Genomic DNA, 6323 nt, shown 5'->3' with positions numbered 1-6323 from the left:
AGTATATTCTCTTGTTGAAGGATGAAATATTCTATATATGTCAGTTAAGTCCAAGTTATTGATTGTATTATTGAGTTCTATAGTTTCTTTGTTCAGCTTTTGTTTGGAAGATCTATCTAATGATGAAAAAGGTGTGTTAAAGTCACCCAAAATTATTGAATTGTGGTCTATTTGACTCTTGAAATTAAGAAGAGTTTGATGAATGTAGATACTCCATTGTTTGTCTTGTTGGTGTATGGTTCCTTTGAGCAGTATGTAGTGTCCTTCTTTATCCTTTTTGATTGACTTTAGATTGAAGTCTACTTTATTTGATGTGAGGATGGAAACCCCTGCTTGCTTTCACAGTCCATGTGAGTGGTATAATTTTTCCCAACCCTTCACCTTCAGTCTGCAAATGTCTGTTCTTATGAGATGAGTCTCTTGGAGGCAGCATATTGTTGAGTCTTTTTTTTTGTCTGATTCAGTCTGCTAGTCTATATCTTTTGATTGGTGAGTTTAGGCCATTAACATTCAGGGTTATTATTGAGACATGATTTGAATTCCCAAACATTTTTTTTTATTTTTGGTATTTAATGTGACTTGGTTTCTCCTCTGATTAGATTTTACTTTAGTGTAATCCCTCCCTCTGTTGATTTTCATCATTGTTTTTTATTTCATCTTTGTGGAATATCTTGCTGAGGATATTCTGTAGTGCAGGCTTTCTAGTTGCAAATTCTTTTGACTTTTGTTTATCGTGGAAAGTTTTTATTTTATCATCAAATCTAAAGCTTAGTTTTGCTGGGTATACAATTCTTGGTTGGCATCCATTTTCTTTCAGAGCTTGGTATATGTTGTTCCATGATCTCTTGTTTCTGAGTGTCTGAGTTGAAAAATCTGATGAGATACAAATTGGTCTCCCCCTGTATGTGATCTGATTCCTCTCTTTTGCAGCTTTTAAGATTCTATTCTTATTCTTATTCTGTATGCTAGGAATCTTCATTATAATGTGACTTGGTGTAAATCTGTTGTAGTTTTGTACATTTGGTGTCCTGTAAGCCTCTTATATATGGTTTTCCAATTCATTCTTCATGTTTGGGACATTTTCTGCTATTATTTCATTGAAGAGAGTGTGCATTCATTTGGTTTGAAACTCTGTGCTTTCCTCTATTCCAATAACTTTTAGATTTGGTCTTTTGATGCTATCCCATAATTCTTGGATATTCTGTTCATGATTTCTTACTGTCTTCACTGTGTTATCAACATAATTTTCCAGACTGTATACTTTATCTTAATTATCTGATGTTCTTTCTTCCATGTGATCTAGTCTGTTGGTTATGCTTTGTATTGAGATTTTTATTTGGTTTATTGTATCCTTCATTTCAAAGATTTCTGACTTTTTTTTTTTTTTTTGCAGAATCTCTCTCTCTTTCATGAAGTAATCTTTTGCTACCTGTATTTGCTCTATCATCTCCTTCTTGGAGTGAACAATTTTGCCTGTGTTTGCTCACTCAGGTTATTCTTTAATTCACAGATCAGTTTAGTTATGAATCTTCTGAACTCTTTCTCTGACATTTCATCAACTTCACTGTCCATGGGTTTTTAAATTTAGTATCCTGGTTTGTTTGGGGCACTTTCCTTTCTTTTTTTTTTTTTTTCATGTTGTGTATATGTCTTTCTTTCTTGCAGTGTGGATCCTGGACCTGGTCCAGTGGAAGCCGGTGAGAGCAGGTCTGGTCTGGGCCTGATCCCCTGTGGTAGTCTGCTAGTCAAAAGGAGCAGTCCCCTGATGGAGGCTGTGCTCTGACAGGTGTCTGTCTGTGGCAGAATGGACCAGGGCCTATGATGAGCCTGGATCCCATGCATGCAGGTGTGGGCAGATCTGGGCTGGGCCTGCCCTCCTGCTGTAGTCTGCTGGTTGGAAGGGGCAGTCCAGTGCTAGAGGCTGGGCTTTGGTGGGGGTGTCTACTGGTGGTGGGAAAGACTTGGGCCTAATGTGAGCTTGTGTCCCACGCAGGCTGGTGTGGGCAAATCTGGGCCGCTGAGCCTGCCCTCCCTTGGTAGTCTGATGGTTGGAAGGGCGGTCCCGTGCTGGAGGCTGTGATCTGGCAGGTGTCTGCAGGTGGTGGAATGGAAGGAGCCTAGTGTGAGGTATGATATTCTTGCAATGCCCAACTGTAGGCTAATGTAAGTATTCTGAGCACATTAGGCAGGTGTTAGGCCAAACTATAATGTTTGGCAGGTTATGTGTACTAGCCAGTATTTTGACTTAGGATATTTTAAATTTATGAGAAATTAATCTAGATGTAGCCCTTTAATTATTCCAGGAGCATCTGTATCCACAGCTTCTATTTGACTACTTTTAGATGCATCATTTTATTTTACCCATTTTTTTAACCTAATTATCATAATAATCTAAACAAAGAGATTCTGTTTTTACCATCCTAAACAAAAATGAAACTGTGGCACAAATAAGTTAAGTAACTTTTCCAAAGTATGACATTTAGGAAGTACAGGGGTAGGATTCAAACAAAGACACTCTAATTGTTTAGCATGGGACTTTTCATGAGCAATTTGAATTGCTGGCCTCATTTCTGAAGTGTCACATTTAAGAACTCAGCAGAATACTCTGGTAGTAATTCCCAGTAAGTGGGCTGGGGGTTTAGTTCAGTGGTACAGTGCTGGAGAAGCATGTGTGAGGCCCTGGGTTCAATCCCTGGTAAACCTGTACCCATACACCCACAAAGAAGACAAAAAGAAAATAAAGAAATTTTCATTAGGCATTTAAAGCTTAAAATTTTAGTAGCAATGTAACACAATAAAATTTATTTTGCAGCTATTTCTGGAGAGATAACCCTGAAGTAAACTCCTACAATCCTTGAAAACTTTCTGAAACTTCTTAAAAATAAATAAGGTAGCCTGGGGGTAGATTACTCAGAACATTTACATTGAAGATGTGGGAACAAACAGAGCAAGAACCAAAACAATAGATTTCTCTTGAGAGATCAAGGTGCTAGGGAGATGGAAATTTTAATTTGGCTCTACCATGGGATATGTTCAGTACCTAAGGGCAAGGAAAAACCCAAGTAAAACATTGAGTCCCTAAGGAACCAAAGGAGTATCATTATTTAATTCCCTCACTTCCTATTTATACCTAAAATTTGTTCCCTAGGAAGAAAGTAAGCTTCTATCCTGCTTATAGTCAGGGCACAGTCTCATTGAGTGCCAGATATAATAATAAGGAGGGTGTTTACTTTTCTCTGATGCTTCACAGGATCTAGAATTATTATTATAAATTATGACTAGCAGTTCAGAATGATTTCCAGGGAATATGAGAAATTCAGTCTAATACCACTCTTCCAAGAGTAGAGGGATAAATAACAATGATGAGGAAGCACCAAGGTTTTCTCTCCTGTGGAAAATGAGTGTTTTTTTTTTTTTTTTTTTTTTTTTTTTGTGTGTGTGTGTGTTTTGGGGTCATCACACTGGGGATTGAGCTCAGGGGCACTCAATCACTGAGCCACATGTCCATCCCTATTTTATATTTTATTTAGAGACAGGTCTCTCTGAGTTGTTTAGTGCCTCTCTTTTTGCTGAGGCTGGCTTTGAACTTGTGATCCTCCTACCTCAGCCTCCAGAGCTGCTGGGATTGCAGGAGTGCACCACCACGCCTGGCCTGGAAGGTAGTTTTTTAAGTATATGTATATTAATGTTTTTACTTTCATTTAACCCTTTGAGATATCACTAACACATAAAATTGCATCTCCATGGTATACAACTTGATATTTTGACATACATACACATTATGAAATAACTCCAACATCGATCATCTCTACCCTTTGTGTGTGTTTTGTGCATGTGTATCCATATAGTGAGAACATAATTTTAAGTGCCATTTTGTTAGTAAATATCACATATACAGTGCATTATTATTAACTGTTGTTAACATGTTGTGCATTAGATCTCCAGATTTTAAGCATTTTGCATAACTGAGCCTTTGTAACCATTGGCCAGTATCATATTTTCCCTCTCCTTGACCTCTGGCCACCAACATTCTATATGAATAAAACTATTTATATTTCCCATTCAGATAAAATCATGCACTGTTTCTCTTTCAGTGTTTTTCTTATTTTTAGCAGAATGTTCTCACATTTTGTGATGAAGACCAGGGATCTAAGGCATATCATTTTCTTTCCATTTTGTGCAATCCTAAGACTCAAGTGAAAGTGGTAGAGGAAACCCTTTGAAAAGGAAACAGAGAATGTTCAGAGAATTAATAGGCACCAAAGTTGTGCATTAATCATTAATTTCCTTCTCTGTGGACAGATATCACATTCTTCTAGATTAATGGTCTTTTGTGTGACATGGGGCAATAACTTAACCATTCCTAGACTCATGTTTTGTTTTAGATTAGGAAGAACATTCATGATTGCAAACCCACTAGAGTGTAATCTGCATTGAAGGTCAGCACCAAGTTGCTAAGATATTTGCCTCCAAATTTACTAGTGATGGGAGGCTCAAGAAAAGGGGGAAGTATGAGATAAGAAGACAATTTACTCTGATTCAGCTTTCTTCTTTTTTTATTCCTGGGTTTTTCTGACAGTCATGTGTATGTATGCTAGCACCAGTCTTACTTATAAAGGCTAAGTGTGTGATGCTCTGTATTTAGTTTTAAGATTCTAATATGAATTTTATATTAGTATACTGGCAGCACAAAAGGAAGGTTGTGTGGATTCAGGTTGATTAGTTTCAGACATTTCTGGTGCAAATCTCACTGGTGGGAGAAGATGTTCTTGGGAGAGTTGGGTTGTCTTTTAATGTAACTTTTTTATTTTTCTCCTTGTGTCCACAGATTCTTTTTGAAAAGAATGGCTCCTGAAAATATCTCTTTCGTGACAGAGTTTATACTGGTGGGATTAACAGATTGGCCTATTCTCCAAGTCCCCCTGCTCATCCTATTTTTAGTAATATATATGGTCACTGTGTTGGGAAATCTGGGTTTGATAACTCTAATTGGCCTGAACTCACATCTTCACACCCCCATGTACTTTTTTCTCTTTAACTTATCCTTTGTAGACTTCTCTTACTCTTCCGTGTTTACACCCAAAATGCTGGTGAACTTCATTTCAAAGAAGAATATTATCTCCTACACAGGTTGTATGACCCAGCTTTTCTTTTATTGTTTTTTTTTTTATTATTTCTGAGTGCTATGTGCTGACATCAATGGCCTATGATCGCTACGTGGCCATCTGCAATCCACTTTTGTACAACATAGCCATGTCCCCTAAGGTATGCTCCAACCTTATGCTTGGTTCATACTTGATGGCACTTTCTGGTGCCATGGCCCACACTGGATGCATGCTGAGACTGACCTTCTGTGATGCAAACATCATAAACCACTATTTCTGCGATGCCCTCCCTTTGCTCCAGCTCTCCTGCACCAGCACCTATGCCAATGAGCTGGTTATATTTATTGTGGTGGGCATCAATGTCATTGTGCCCAGTCTCACCATCTTTATCTCTTATGGCTTCATCCTCCACAGCATACTCCAAATAAGCTACACTGAGGGCAGGTACAAAGCCTTCAGCACCTGCAGTTCACACATAATTGCTGTTTCTCTGTTCTTTGGATCATGTGCATTTATGTATCTGAAACCATCCTCTGCTGGGTCAATGAATGAGAATAAAATCTCTTCAGTGTTTTATACCAATGTGGTTCCCATGGTGAACCCTTTGATCTACAGCTTGAGGAACAAAGATGTTAAAGTTGCCCTGAGAAAAATCCTCAGCAGGAAAATGTTTTGATCAGAAACAGCACCTCCCTGCATGTGCAGTTGCAACACAGACAGGTTCTCTGTGTTTATTTGAAATGTTTTTAGTGACATCTTTCTTATATTTCTTTTTTACTATTGGGGAGGGAAATTTGAAATGCGTTTCTCAATGTTTTGTAGTAGGTTTTATTTGTTCCCTCACCATTTACAGTTTCTCCTCTCACCATTTTTGCCTCTTTAAGACTAACATTCAGAAAGAAATTTCTTTTTTTTAATTGCCATCTGCAATCCACTTTTGTACAACACAGACATGTCCCCTAAAGTGTGCTATAAAGCATAGACTTTATTCTAAGAAATGGTGAATTGTTCTGTACATGACTAAATAATGCATTGCCAATTTGATATTATGCCACTGGGCTGGAGAATTCTTGCTTGCTACTTTGATGAAGCAACAGTCCTATAATCTTTCTACTCTAGGTTTTAATCTTCCAGTGGGCAGATATATATATCTTTCAAATCCAAGTGTTTCACAGAGACAGATGTTCATACATCAAATATCATTTGCAACCACTGTGC

The 6323-nt window shown here is 37.8% G+C and overlaps 1 pseudogene across 1 annotated transcript; it reads left to right on the top strand.

The window, feature by feature from the left end:
* Positions 1–4844: 4844 nt before the first annotated feature.
* On the top strand, positions 4845–5781 carry LOC308631720 (olfactory receptor 8B3-like; annotated as a pseudogene). Its single transcript has one exon. The product of its transcript is annotated as an olfactory receptor 8B3-like (transcript).
* The last annotated feature ends 542 nt before the right edge of the window (positions 5782–6323 follow it).

The sequence above is a fragment of the Spermophilus citellus genome (genome assembly GCF_964194105.1).
Source record: "Spermophilus citellus genome assembly, chromosome: 2".
NCBI classification, from domain to species: domain Eukaryota; kingdom Metazoa; phylum Chordata; class Mammalia; order Rodentia; family Sciuridae; genus Spermophilus; species Spermophilus citellus.
This window is presented reverse-complemented; position numbering and strand designations above follow the sequence as displayed.